Source organism: Capricornis sumatraensis, chromosome 9 (genome assembly GCF_032405125.1).
Source record: "Capricornis sumatraensis isolate serow.1 chromosome 9, serow.2, whole genome shotgun sequence".
NCBI lineage: Eukaryota > Metazoa > Chordata > Mammalia > Artiodactyla > Bovidae > Capricornis > Capricornis sumatraensis.
In genome coordinates, this window is record NC_091077.1 from 27124851 (window position 1) to 27140842 (window position 15992).

Genomic DNA, 15992 nt, shown 5'->3' on the forward strand with positions numbered 1-15992 from the left:
ATAAAGACAGGAGGCAGTCTTTTTTATTAAAATAAATAAGTAAATAAAAGCCATTATTCCAACAATTGGAAAGGTTTTAATAAGATCTGTAGATTCAGTCAGTTCAGTTGCTCACTTGTGTCCAACTCTTTGTGACCCCGTGAACTGCAGCACACCAGGCTTCCCTGTCCATCACCAACTACTGGAGCTTACTCAAACTCATGTCGATTGAATCAGTGATGCCATCCAACCACCTCATCCTCTGTCATCACCTTCTTCTCCTGCCTTCAATCATTCCCAGTGTCGGGGTCTTTTACAGTGAGTCAGTTCTTTGCTTCAGGTGGCCAAAGTATTGGACTTCCAGCTTCAGCATAAGTCCTTGCAATGATATTCAGGACTGATTTCCTTTAGGATAGCTGGGTTGGATCTCCTTGCAGTTCAAGGGACTCTCACGAGTCTTCTCCAACACCACAGTTCAAAAGCATTGATTCTTAGGTACTGAGCTTTCTTTATACTCCAACTCTCACATCCATAGATGACTACTGGAAAATCCATAGCCTTGACTAGATGGACCTTTGTTGGCAAAGTAATGTCTCTGCTTTTTAGTATGCTGTCTAGATTGGTCATAGCTTTTCTGCCAAGGAAGAAGCGTCTTTTAATTTCATGGCTGCAATCACCATCTGCAGTGATTTTGGAGCCCAAAAAAAGTCTGACAGTTTCCACTGTTTCCCCATTTATTTCCTATGAAGTGATGGGACCAGATGCCATGATCTTTGTTTTCTGAATGTTGAGTTTTCGGCCAACTTTTTTACTCTCCTCTTTCTCTTTCATCAAGAGGCTCTTTAGTTCTTCTTGTCTTTCTCCCGTAAGTATGGTGTTATCTGCATATCTGAGGTTATTGATACTTCTCCCAGCCATCTTGATTCCAGCTTGTGTTTCATCTAGCCCAGTGTTTCTCATGATGTACTCTGCATATAAGTTAAATAAGCAGGGTGACAATATACAGCCTTGACGTACTCCTTTTCCTATTTGGAACCAGTCTGTTGTTCCATGTCCAGTTCTAACTGTTGCTTCCTGACCTGCATACAGGTTTCTCAAGAGACAGGTCAGGTGGTCTGGTATTCCCATCTCTTGAAGAATTTTCCATAGTTTATTGTGATCCACACAGTCAAACACTTTGGCATAGTCAATAAAGCAGAAGTAAATGTTTTTCTGGAACTCTCTTGCTTTTTTGATGATTCAGTGGATGTTGGTAATTTGATCTCTGGTTCCTCTGCCTTTTCTAAATCCAGCTTTGACATGTGGAAGTTCACGGTTCATGTACTGCTGAAGCCTGGCTTGGAGAATTTTGAGCATTATTTTGCTAGTGTGTGAGATGAGTGCAATTGTGCGGTAGTTTGAGCATTCCTTGGCATTGCCTTTCTTTGAGATTGGAATGAAAACTGAACTTTTCCAGTCCTGTGGCCACTGCTGAGTTTTCCAAATTTGCTGGCATATTGAGTGCAGCACTTTCACAGCATCATCTTTTAGGATTTGAAATAGCACCACTGGAATTCCATCACCTCCACTCGCTTTGTTTGTAGTAATGCTTCCTAAGGCCCTTGACTTCACATTCCAGGATGTCTGGCTTTAGGTGAGTGACCCCACCATTGTGATTATCTGGGTCATGAAGCTCTTTTTTGTATAGTTCTTTTGTGTATTCTTGCCACCTCTTCTTAATATCTTCTGCTTCTGTTAGGTCCATACCATTTCTGTCCTTTATTGTGCTCATCTTTGCATGAAATGTTCCCTTGGTATCCTTAATTTTCTTCAGGAGATCTCTAGTCTTTCCCATTCTATTGTCTTCCTCTATTTCTTTGCACTGATCACTGAGGAAGACTTTCTTATCCCTCCTTGCTATTCTTTGGAACTCTGAATTCAAATGGGTATATCTTTCCTTTTCTCCTTTGCCTTTTGCTTCTCTTCTTTTCACAGCTATTTATAAGGCCTCCTCAGACAACCATTTTGCCTTTTTGCATTTCTTTCTCTTGGGGATGATCTTGATCATTGTCTTCTGTACAATGTCATGAACCTCCATCCACAGTTCTTTAGGCACTCTGTCTATCTGATTTAATCCCTTGAATCTATTTGTCACTTTCACTGTATACTCATAAGGGATTTGATTTAGGTCTTACCTGAGTGATCTAGTGGTTTTCCCTACTTTCTTCAATTTAAGTCTGAATTTGGCAATAAGGATAAAGAATAAAGCAAGTATGATAAAATGTTAATATGTGTGAAATGGGTAAAAGTTACCTGGCAATTCTGTGTGCTACCTTGCAACTTAGATTCTGATTTTATACTAAAATTAAAAGTTAGAGGGAAAAAATTAGTTGAGCCTGTTGATGTTAAGATACAAACACGGATTTGTCTGATCATGTTTTTGACTATTAGCTATTAACTGCCTCTCTAATCTAGATCAGAAGATGGAGAAGCTGTATACACTCAGCAAAAATAAGACAGCGGGTGACTGTGGCTCAGATGATGAATTCATTACTGCAGAATTTAGACTTAAATTGAAGAAAGTAGGGAAAACCACTAGACCATTCAGGTATGACTTAAGTCAAATCCCTTATAATTATACAGTGAAAGTGCATAGAGTCAAGGGATTAGATCTGATAGAGTGTGAGAAGAACTCTGGATGGAAGTTCAAAACATTGTATAGGAGGCACTGATCCAAACCATCTCCATGAGAAAGAAATGCAAAAATGAAACCAATTACCCCAGATTGGGACTTGAACCCAGCCAAAACCCACAGTACCTGGTTTCAGGACCTAATGAAGCTTAGGTTCTTGATGTCTCATCACAGAAAGAATTCAGTGAGAGAAAAAGTGATAGGTAAGAAGTGGATTCCTTCAGATTCAGAGAGAAGCACACTCCACAGACAGAGTGTGGGCCATCACAGAGAGTGAGTGTGGCCATGAAACTGGGGCATGGTTAGCTTTTATGGGTTGGGTAATTTCATAGGCTAATGAGTGGGATGATTATTCCAATTATTTTTGGGAAGGGATAGAGATTTCCAGGGATTGAGCCACTGCCCACTCCTTGTTCTTTTGACAGTAGCTTGGAACTGTCATGGCCCCTTTCAGTTCAGTTGGTAAGTCATGACTGACTCTTTGTGGCCCCGTGGACTGCAGCATGCCAGGCCTCTCTGTCCATCACCATCTCCCAGAGCTTCTCAAACTCTTGTCCATCGAGTCAGTGATGCCATCCAACCATCTCATCCTTTGTTGTCCCCTTCTCCTCCTGCCTTCAATCTTTCCCATCATCAGGCTCTTTTCCAAAGAGTCAGATCTTCAAATCAGGTGGCCAAAGTACTGGATTTTCAGCTTTAGCATCAGTCCTTCCAATGAATATTCAGGACTGATCTCCTTTAGGATTGACTGGTTTAATCTCCTTGCTGTCCAAGGGACTCTCAAGAGTCTTGTCCAACACCACAATTCAAAAACATAAATTCTTCAGCACTCAACTTTCTTTATGGTCCAACTCTCACATCCATGACTACTGGAAAAACCATAGCTTTGACTAGAGGGACCTTTGTTGGCAAAGTCATGTTTCTCCTTTTTAATATGCTGTCTAGGCTGGTCATATTAAAAAACAGACATTACTTTGCAATCTTGATTCCAGCTTGTGCTTCTTCCAGCCCAGCGTTTCTCATGATGTACTCTGCATATAAGTTAAATAAGCAGGGTGACAATATACAGCCTTGACGTACTCCTTTTCTTATTTGGAACCAGTCTGTTGTTCCATGTCCAGTTCTAACTGTTGCTTCCTGACCTGCATATAGGTTTCTCAAGAGGCAGGTCAGGTGGTCTGGTATTCCCATATCTTAAAGAATTTTCCACAGTTTATTGTGATCCACACAGTCAAAGGCTTTGGTGTAGTCAATAAAGCAGAAATAGATGTTTTTCTGGAACTCTCTTGCTTTTTTGATGATCCAGCAGATGTTGGCAATTTGATCTCTGGTTCCTCTGCCTTTTCTAAAACCAGCTTGAACATCTGGAAGTTCACTGTTCACGTATTGCTGAAGCCTGGCTTGGAGAATTTTGAGCATTACTTTACTAGCATGTGAGATGAGTGCAATTGTGTGGTAGTTTGAGCATTCTTTGGCATTGCCTTTCTTTGGGATTGGAATGAATACATATCATAAAATTCTCTCTTTCTCTGTACAATTCAGTGGTTTTTACTTGTGGAAGCATCATAACTACTTATTTTCAGAGCATTTCTATCACCCACTAAAAGAAATTTCCTACCCATTAGCAATCATTTCCCATTCCCTTCCATCCCCAATTTCTGGCAACCATTCTCTGTTTCTCTGTGTGTGTGTGTGAGTTGGCTGCTCTGCCGTGTCCAGCTCTTTGTGACCCCATGGACAGTAGCCCTCCAGGCTCCTCCGTCCATGAGATTCTCCAGGCAAGAATACTGGAGTTGCTTGCCATTTCCTTCTCTAGAGGGTCTTCCTGACCCAGGAATCAAACCCGAGTCTTCTGTGTCTCCTCCACGCAGGCAGGTTCTTTACCACTAGTGCCATGTGTCTATAGAAATCTCTATTCTGAACATTTCACTTGAACAGAGTCATATAATATGTAGTCTTTAATGTCTGGCTTCCATTACTTAGGATAATGTTTTTTAAGATTCATCTATGTTGTAACATCTATCGGTTCTCCATTTGTCTTAATTACTGAATGAATAATCCATTGTGTGGATATGCCATGTTTTATCTGTTCATAGAGGTGATGGACATTTGGGGTTTGGGCTACTAAGAATAATGCTGCTATGAACACTCATATACAAATGTTTGTGTAGTCATATGTTTTCCAGGTGGCTCTAGTGGTACAGAACCCACCTACCAATGCAGGATATGTAAGAGATACAGGTTCAATCCCTGGGTTGGGAAGATCTTGTGGAGTAGAAAGTGGCAACCCACTCCAGTGTTCTTCCCTGGAGAATCCCATGGACAGAGGAGCCTGGCGGGCTACAGTCCAGAGAGTCACAAAGAGTTGGATGTGACTGAAGCGACCAAGCAGAGCATGCACACACACATGTCTTCATTTCTCTTGGCAACATACCTAGGATTGAAATCTCTGGACACATAGTGTAATAGTTTGCTAGTGCTCCATAACAAAATACCACAGACTGGATGGCTTAAACAACCGAAATTTATTTTCACAGTTCTGAAGACTGGACGGAGAAGGCAACGGCACCCCACTCCAGTACTCTTGCCTGGAAAATCCATGGACGGAGGAGCCTGGTAAGCTGCAGTCCATGGGGTCACTAAGAGTCGGACACGACTGAGCGACTTCACTTTCACTTTTCACTGGAGAAAGAAATGGCAACCCACTCCAGTATTCTTGCCTGGAGAATCCCAGGGACAGCGGAGCCTGGTGGGCTGCCATCTATGGGGTTACACAGAGTCGGACATGATTGGAGCGACTTAGCAGCAGCAGCAGCAGCAGCAGAAGACTGGAAGTCCAAAATCAAGGAGTTTGGTTTCTTTAAAGTCTGTCTCCTTGGCTTGCAGATGCAGAAAACAAACTTTCCTCCTGCTAAAATTGGTTACTTTTTATGACATAACTTCTAGGGTCCTATCATGTTAGAAAAAATTGGGGAAGAGGAAAAATAGGGTGTGAACATGAGAGAGAAAATCCCTCTCTTCCATATTTGATGAAATAAATAGTGAAAATTTCTTTTCAGAATCTTTGTACCATTGGTGCTTTGTAAGATCTTTATGAATTAAAAAAAAAAAAAAAGATTAAAGAAATTCAGAGGTTGAAAATGTTTTTAGTTTCATTCATATGTATCTATCTTTTGGAATTGCTGTTAGCTGTTCTTGACACAATGAAAGGTATTTTAAAGAAATCTATGTGTAATATAATTTTTGTATTAAGTGGTGTGATTTTTTTTATTTTTCGACCTTTTTAAAAGGGAAGGTCTGAGCGATTCACTCACAGGGAGCTTGACAGTGTTCACTAGAAACAGCAAAGAGCAAAGGTGGAGCTACAGAAGAGCTGGGCAGGGCTGGCCTAGTGATACCGCTGGCTGGTCTCCTGGTGCTGCTGGTCTCAGGGTCACGCTGGGGACAAGCACTTTTAACCTCCAGCTACAGTATGTGGATCCAATCCATTCACAAGAGCACTACTCAGGGAGGTGTGTCTAAAATGAACTGTCAGAGCGAGTGAGCAAGTGGCCCAAGGCAGGCACGTGGAGAGGTGGAGGGCCAAGGAAGCCAGATGCCAGAGAAGGTAAGAACAAGGAATGCATCCAAAACAGCAGAGGAACGAGAACCTCCTGGAGCGGTTTCCGAGCCTTTAGCAACTGCCAAAAGTGGAGAAATATTGCATTCTACTAATAGATTGTTGCTTGGCCAAGCTGAATGCTTTGGAATATTCCAGAATAGAACACACAGGAAGAATAAGGAAATTTAAACGAGGTCTTGGGGTCAATGTCACAAAGCATTGTGTAGAATGGAGCAGAGGCAGGTGGCTCTGACAAACCAAATAAGAATTAGACTGAATTATTTCAGAGAGCCGATTGAGTCAATAACTTTGATTAGCTTGAGATGCAGCATTTGTGTAGCTTTAAAGCTCTTGAACTTGGCTTGACAGCTGGTATACATTAAAGTGAGGCCATTGGATATTTGTCTTTAAAGTATATATATTTTTTTTTCTTAAAAAATCTTTTAACTTTCCTTTGTCATCATCTTTGGTGTTTTGTGACTTAAAGTTTTAAAAAGGAACTGACTTCTGTTGCGTAACAGTACATATCTATGTAAAATATTCTGTAAGAAGAGGTGCTGTTTTTGTTTTCTTAGCTTACATTCCCAAAGCTTTTCCTGCCCCAAAGGGAGTGCCTGCTACATTGTTCAGAGGACACCTATGATCAATTGATAAATATTTAAAGAAGGCAAGCAACATCTTTAGGGCGTGCCAAAACCTCCCAAGTGTCTGATATGTGTCAGACACTTACTTTTGGCAACTTAGAACTTGCATATTTCCATAATAAATAACATGATTCTGTTTGTTTCTCACCTGCTTAAAGAATGGTGAAACTGTCTACTCCCTCAAGTCAAACAAATCCAGTCTTCAGAAACAGATCTACAGAAATATCTTTTGATCATCTTAACAAAAGATAAATGTCATCAGAGAGATCAAATGTCATCAAATGCATCTATTTGGTTGTATTAGGGTGGCATTTACAGAAAATCCTTCAGAGCCCACCTGTATAATCTGCCTGAGTCAAGAAACTGGACTTACTCTGCAAATATCAAAGGTCTACTACATAGACCATTACACTTACTATATCCAATGAAAGTTCTAGAAGCATACTTCTAGGTTTCACATTTCTAAACATTTGGAATATTTTAGTTAATTAAATCCACTTAGAATTAAAACCTTAAGATATTTAAAGGAAGTCCCCAAAGCAGACTGAAGTGCTGATTTAATGGTAGACTCATAAAAAATGTGCGACATATTCTTTTCTGTTCTATGAATGTCCAGAATGCCCAGAGAGGATCAGCAAACTGCAACTGGAATACATGAAAATTGCAGTTACAGATTTTTTCAAAGGGCTTATATTTTAAACATGGAGAAGCTGTACACAGTCAGCAAGAACAAGACCAGGGGCTGACTGTGGCTCAGATCATGAACTTCTTATTGCAAAATTCAGACTTAAATTGAAGAAAGTAGGGAAAAGCACTAGGCCATTCAGGTATGACCTAAATCAAATCCCTTACAATTATACAGTAGAAGTGAAAAAGAGATTTAAGGGACTAGATCTGATAGAGTGCCTGATGAACTATGGACGGAGGTTCGTGACATTGTACAGGAGACAGAAGAAAAAGAAATGTGAAAAAGCAAAATGGCTGTCTGAGGAGGCCTTACAAATAGCTGTGAAAAGAAAAGAAGTGAAAAGCAAAGGAGAAAAGGAAAGATACAAGCATCTAAATGCAGAGTTCCAAAGAATAGCAAGAAGAGATAAGAAAGCCTTCCTCAATGATCAATGCAAAGAAATAGAGGAAAGCAACAGAATGGGAAAGACTAGAGATCTCGTCAAGAAAATCAGAGATGCCAAGGGAACATTTCATGCAAAGATGGGCTCAATAAAGGACAGAAATGATATGGACCTATAAAAGCATAAGATATTAAGAAGAGGTGGCAAGAATACACAAAAGAACTGTACAAAAGGGATCTTCATGACCCAGATGATCACAATGGTGGGATCACTCACCTAGAGCCAGACATCCTGGAATGTGAAGTCAAGTGGGTCTTAGGAAGCATCACTATGAACAAAGTGAGTGGAGGTGATGGAATTCCAGTGGAGCGATTTCAAATCCTGAAAGATGATGCTGTGAAAGTGCTGCACTCAATATGCCAGCAAATTTGGAAAATCCAACAGTGGCCACAGGACTGGAAAAGTTCAGTTTTCATTCCAATCCCAAAGAAAGGCAATGCCCAAGAATGCTCAAACTACCGCACAACTGCACTCATCTCACTTGCTAGCAAAGTAATGCTCAACATTCTCCAAGCCAGGCTTCAGCAGTATGTGAGCCCTGCTCTTCCAGACGTTCAAGCTGGTTTTAGAAAAGGTTGAGGAACCAGAGATCAAATTGCCAACATTCACTGAATCATGGAAAAAGCAAGAGAGTTCCAGAAAAACATCTATTTCTGCTTTCTTGACTACGCCAAAGCCTTTGACTGTGTGGATCACAATAAACTGTGAAAAATTCTGAAAGAGATGGGAATACCAGACCACCTGACCTGCCTCTTGAGAAACCTATATTCAGGTCAGGAAGCAACAGTTAGAACTGCACATGGAACAACAGACTGGTTCCAAATAGGAAAAGGAGTACGTCAAGGCTATATATTGTCACCCTGCTTATTTAACTTATATGCAGAGTACATCATGAGAAATGCTGGGCTGAAAGAAGGACAAGCTGGAATCAAGATTGCCGGAAGAAATCTCAATAACCTCAGATATGCAGATGACACCACCCTTATGGCAGAAAGTGAAGAGGAACTAAAAAGTCTATTGACAAAAGTGAAAGAGGAGAGTGAAAAAGTTGGCTTAAAACTCAACATTCAGAAAACTAAGATCATGGCCTCCAGTCCCATCACTTCATGGCAAATAGATGGGGAAACAGTGGAAACAGTGGCAGACTTTATTTTTGAGATCTCCAAAATCACTGCAGATGGTGATTGCAGCTATAAAATTAAAAGATGCTTACTCCTTGGCAGGAAAGTAATGACCAGCTTAGACTGTGTATTAAAAAGCAGAGACATTACTTTGCCAACAAAGGTCCATCTAGTCAAGGCTATGGTTTTTCCAGTAGTCATGTATGGATGTGAGAGTTGGACTATAAAGAAAGGTGAGCACCAAAGAATTGATGCTTTTGAACTGTGGTGTTGGAGAAGACTCTTGAGAGTCCCTTGGACCACAAGGAGATCCAACCAGTCCATCCTAAAAGAAATCAGTCCTGAATATTCATTGGAAGGAGTAATGCTTAAGCTGAAACTCCAATACTTTGGCTACCTGATGTGAAGAACCTGATGTGAAAAGACCCTGATGCTGGGAAAGATTGAAAGCAGGAGAAGAAGGGCACGACAGAGGATGAGATGGTTAGATGGCATCACCGACTCAATGGAAATGAATTTGAGTAAACTCCAGGAGTTGGTGATGAACAGGGAGGTCTGGCATGCTGCAGTCCATGGGGTCTCAAAGAGTCAGACACGACTGAGTGACGGAACTGAACTATATTTTCAAGAATCTGCTTTGTAGAGTCAGATAGCAAGAGGATACTCATAGTTTGAGGTTAAATAAAATTTTTTCACACACAAAAAACAATGAATCTAAGACTCATTTATTTTCTATTTAACAAGGTCAATTTTCTTTCCTTCTTTTTATTTTTCTGCCTTTCCATAGGCCACGTGGGATCTTAGTTTTCTGACATGGAATTGAACCTGAGGCCCCTGCAGTGGAAGCATGGAGTCTTAACCACTGGACCTCGTGGAGAAGTGCCAAGGTAAATTATCAAAAAGGCCAGTACAACACAACTTGAGAAGGGAATCTTTCTAGTACTCCAGCAGAAATCAATTGTCTCCCTAAACTTCCTTTCCACTGGAATTTATATCCCATTAGGATGATATCTCAGCCAAGTAAATGCTTAGCATCACTCCGGCTGGAATGTCACCAGCCGTAAACATTTCAAAAATACACATCCAAGCCAGCCTTGGCTAGGAGCCAAGACAATACAGTAATCCACTTGGACAGCTACGAGGGTGAAGCTGGGTCAGAGATAAGCAGCGCCAGCTAAATGTTCATAGTTTACCTCCCACCTGACGAGTCCAGACTCCGGCTGTGCAGCACGGGTGTCCTCGTTGTGCCATCTAAGACTTCAAGACACCATAACACAACTTTTGTTACTGCAACTACACTCATTTCTGACACATATCATTTCCCAAAGTGAATACTTTTCCTAAATTCATGCATGGATACTGAAGTTAGCTGCTGAAATAAAATCCTCAGTGTTCTTCATTTTTAATTGTTACGTTTCTCCCAGGTTGTATTTCATGTATTCAATAAATATTTAATAAATATTGAGGGCTTTCTATGTGTTTTCTTCTTGGTTAAGCCAAATAGAGCAAAGAGAGCTGCCAAGCTTTGCCCTGTTCAGTTTTCTTCCAAGTGAACAAACTCCCAGAGGGGACTGCAGTTTAGACTTGATGTTTTTTGTGGCAGCTGCCAGTTTCAGGGAAGCAAAGTATCATACATAGTCCACTGGTGACAGATGGAAGTAATGGCTTGAGTTCAAAAAAGAAATTGCAAGTTTATGGACCAACATACAAAAAGCAAATTACTTTAGTTACACAATGCATAAGGTATGAAATAGTGGTATAAAAGCATAATTTAGATAAGCCCTTTGCTGTTGCCAAAATACTTGTAGATTAGAAAATTAAAATACTGTGATTATGAAATAGGTTAACACCCTCCATACACTCCCTGCCTCTAGTGTAGTAAGCAGCATGCTTTCCTTTGCAAGTGACAGAAGCCAGCTCAAAATTGTCTGAGGTTTGATCCTTGGTTCAGGAAGATCCCCTGGAAAAGGGAATGGCTACCCAATCCAGTATTCTTGCCTGGAGAATCCCATGGACAGAGAAGCCTGGCAAGGCTACAGTCCACAGGGTCACAAAGACTCAGACATGACTGCGTGACTAACACACACAGGAGAATTTACTGCCTTCTATGTAACCGGTAAATTCAGGGTGTTTCGGGTGTGGCTGGTTTCAGGATGACAGATCCAGGGTCTCAGATGAGCCTGTCAGATTTCTCAACTTTGTTTTTTTTAACCGTTCTGGACCTATTCTCTTCTATGCAGGTAGGCGTAGCAGGGAGATTATCAATGTTTCCTGGTTAATATCTTTCCCTGGGAATTCTCTGGCAGTCTAGTGGTTAAGACTTTGCCTTCCAAGGCAGGAAGTGCAGGTTGATCCCTGGTTGGGACTAAGATCAGCCATTGCCTTGTGGCTAAAAAACAAAACAAAACCCGTAAAAGAGAAGCAATATTGTAACAAATTCAATAAAGACTTTAAAAATGGTCCACATTTAAAAAAAAAAAAATTTTTTTTAACTCCCACCTTCATAACACAAAAAGCAAAGTGCTTTCCCCTCCAACTCTAAATGTAAAATCCCAGGAGGGATTTCCACTGGCCTGACTTGAGTTGCATGCCTTTGCCTACTAAGTGAAAATCTCTCAGTCATGTCCGACTCTTTGCGACCACATGGACTGTAGCCCGCCAGGCTCCTCTGTCCATAGAACTCTCCAGGCAAGAATACTGGAGTGGGTTGCTATTTCCTTCTCCAGGGGATCTTTCCAACCCAGGGATAGAACCCAGCTCTCTTGAATTGCACACGGATTCTTTACCGTCTGAGCTACCAGGGAAGCCCAGGATATTTGGATATTAGGAATGTCTGGAGTGTTCTGTGTCCACTATGGAACAGGATCCTGGTTTAGTAGCACCATCAAAATCACCCGATTACATTGCTGTTGGAGAGAACCTGCTCCCCAAAAGAAGAGCTCCATACACAGAACCAAAAGACATTCCGAAGATTCCAACTTCAAATCTGCCCTTATCTTTTGGTTCAGCCGTATTACATTGAATGTTTGACTAATATGGTTATATTTGTGGCTCATTGGTTCTTGAACTTTAACGTACATCAGAACCATCTGGGGAGCTTGTTAAAACACAGATTACTGGGAACACAGTGTTTCTGATTAAGTAGGTCTCTTTCTAAGTGATGTTGCTGGTCAGAGGACCACACTTTGAGAACCTCTGTTTTGGAATTTCTTTGTTTAATTGTCAAAGAGATTTTTATCCAAATAAATACCATTCCTGGATATATCTTGCAGGTAAAATATCTCTAATTTTCAAGGAACATGTCATTCTGATACTGATTACCATTGCGGCCTTGGACAAGTTACTAAACCACTCTTCCAATTTTTTTGTGTGTAAAATGGAAATAACATTACTTACTTCATATGGTTGCTGGAAAGATTAATTAATACATGTAACACACTTAGAAGTATGTGGTGGACTTTCCTTGAGGCCCAGTGGTTAATTCTCTGCAGGGAGTTTTTCCATTGCAGGGGGTGTGGGTTCAGTCCCTGGTTGGAGAAGTTCTTCAGGCCATGTCGTGTGGCAAAATAAATAAGTAAATGATTTTAAAAATAAAAATTTTTTTAAGTGCATAGTACGTAATATATAAGTGTTTCCAAGTATTTAAACTGCTCCAGGGAATAGAGAGGAAACCATGCAAAGCATTTTATGATGGAATCAAAAGATGAATATCGAATCCTGAAAAGGATTATGCATATCAATCTCACCTATAAATTAACCATGAAAATTCTGAATAAAATATTAGCAAGTAGAATCCAGCTGTACACTAAGAGAATACAACATCACAACCAGCTGGGTGCTATTCCAAAACTGGAAAAATAGTTCAGTCATATTTATTAATATAGTTACTATAGCAATAGATTTGAAGCAAAAAAAAATCATATGGTTATTGCTAAGACTTGAAAGGTAATCAATATTGAGTCCCGGTGAAATTTTCAGTAAAGTCAGAATTGATGACTAGTAGACACCTGTCATTTCTATTTTTAGCTATCCAGCATCAGCCTCGTATTCTGGGGCATGGAGTTTGTGTGAATCTTGGTGGGACATGGGGTCCCACTAGGAAGGCAAGGCACTGATTTTTCTGACCCTGGGAGCCACAGTGCAAGCACCAACCCTAACCTTGTCAACCAGAGACCCTCACCTGGGACTCTGAGACACAAGTGGGTAATGCACAGAAGTAGAGGTGAACAGAAGTGTCTGATGGGACAATGTTTGGGATCAGCCACGGCGGCAGGAGGCATCTCAACCTGACGCCTCTTGGGACAGAGGCATCTGCAGTCTGGCTTCCCAGCATTTTTTTTTTTTTTAACTGATAAAATTTCATTTCATATTTGAAAGATCAGTATTTTTGTGTCTTTTGAAGGTGGGAAAAGCATTCTTGGACAAACAGAATGCATTGGGTTTATTCTGATGACTCAAGGCATAAAGCTGGTAACAATGGGTAAATGCTACAGGAAGTCAAAGGAAATTGGCAAGACCAATTTCCGGCATTGGTCTTGGCATTTGGACAAAGGCTGATTGATCTGCACTTGATAGGAATGTTGCAAAGATGATTCAAATATCAGATGGTACTCAGACCAGAAGAACTCATATTTGCAAACTGGAGACTTATTCCTGGATGCTTCTCAGTCTGGGAATATGAAAAACCCCATATTTTAAAAGAACTTCCAATTTTATGATGCCCAGTCTGTTTCATTCTTATGAGCTGAGTTTGAATCTTCAATTTTCCCAGAGATTCTGGGTTATCACATAGGCATCCAATATTTTCTTCCATTAAGTTATCTAGATTCTGTTTGGGATTTTGAAAACAAGAAGCCTGACTGGTCCAAGATAAACATCTTCTTGACTTTAAAGTGTATATCTTATACCAAAACTCAACATTCTATTCAATAGTAAAATGCCAGGAAACATTCTCATCACGGCCAGCAATACAGCAAGGTAATCTCTGTTCTCATCTGGCACAGGATTTCCTAGATTGTTTTAGGGATAAGGTGTCAGGGAACAGCCTTCACTTCACAAAAGTCTTGTGAACAAGTCATGGGCAACACAAGCTGAGTGCCCAGTGCTGTGCTGTGCTTAGTCACTCAGTCTTGTCCAGCTCCTTACAACCACGGACTGTAGCCCACCAGGCGCCTCTGTCCATGGGATTCTCCAGGCAAGAATACTGGAGTGGGTTGCTATGCCCTCCTCTAGGAGATCTTCCCAGTCCAGGGATCAAACCCAGGTCTCCAGCATTGCAGGCGGATTCGTTACCCTCTGAGCCACCAGGGAAGCCCAGAGTGGCCAGTAGGAGGCCTGAATCAAGTCAAGGAGAGCACACCACATATCAGGACATGGCAGCTGCAGCAGAACTCGACAATATGTCTAACATACCTTAAAATGCTTAACAATCAGACCCTTATCTCAGCAGTTTACTTCTGGGGATCTGGCCTAAGAAATAACCAGTGCCAAGAACAAAGACTTGTGTGTGTGTAAAGGGAATACAATTTCCACCTGGTCACAGTAGACAACAAGCAGTGTGTCTTTTAAGTAGGAAATCACTTTCTTTTTCTTCTTCTCTTCCCCAGCTCCTCTTTTCTCGACCTTCCTCTTCCTCCTCTTCTTTTTCATCTTCTTCCTCCCCTTCCTCCCTCCCTCCCTCCCTTCCTTCCTTTTCCTCTCTCTCTCCTTAAGAGGCCTTTTAGTACAAAACAGAAGGCCCTGGGCTACTCTGAATCGGATGAAAAGTGGAAGTGTAAGTTGGATCTGATTCTTTGAGACCTCTTGAACTGTAGCCCACCAGGATCCTCTGTCCTTGGGATTCTCCAGGCAAGAATACCGGAATGGGTTGGGTAATCCAGAAGGCAAGGGAATTTGGAGACATTTCAATCACATGTGTGCAAGAATATTTCAGGCACCATTATTTATACTCAGACACATCCACCTTCAGAACCACCTAACATTCCAGATATCAAGTCAGAATTTTCAAATTTCAGACAGTAAGTACTGTCTAGTATACCCCAGCGTAGAGAAATAGGAAGAGCTGGTCCAGTCTCAGCTCCAGTCCCCTCATGGCCCATTTATTTTTTCTTCCTGCTCCCAGCTCTATTCTGGCTAAACAGGGCTGTGTGCACCTGTGAGACTATCTCATTCTCCTGTTCAAGCTGTATCCACATACTTGCTCAACCCCCTGGGCTAGGAGCAAGCACATTAGTGCTGTGGCCCTGATGTGGGAGAATGGACTAGGGACAGGGCCCAGTCATCCAGGTCTTAAAAATGAACTTCTTGAGGCAATTTGGGCAGAGAATTCCAGGGTACACAAAGCACACTTGAAGGGGAATTGGGACAGGGAGGGACCTACCAGAGAGGTCTGGTCCAAGCACTGGATCAAATCCAAAAATGATAATCTATCTTAAGCTTTATTTCCCCGGTAAGTTCAGCAGTCTTGTCATGGATACAAGGATATTTGAGTACAGGTAGATCAGCCCTGGGATTTCTTTGGAAGGACTGATGCCAAAGCTGAAACTCCAATACTTTGGCCACCTCATGCGAAGAGTGGACTCATTGGAAAAGACTCTGATGTTGGGAGGGATTGAGGGGCAGGAGGAGAAGGGGACGACAGAGGATGAGATGGCTGGATGGCATCACCGACTCGATAGACGTGAGTTTGTGTGAACTCCGGGAGTTGGTGATGGACAGGGAGGCCTGGCATGCTGCGATTCACGGAGTCGCAAAGAGTTGGACATGACTGAGCGACTGAACTGAACTGATACTGAAGATAAGTCTGAGAAAATATATGGTCCCAGAGATGTTAGTAAGAAAAAGGTT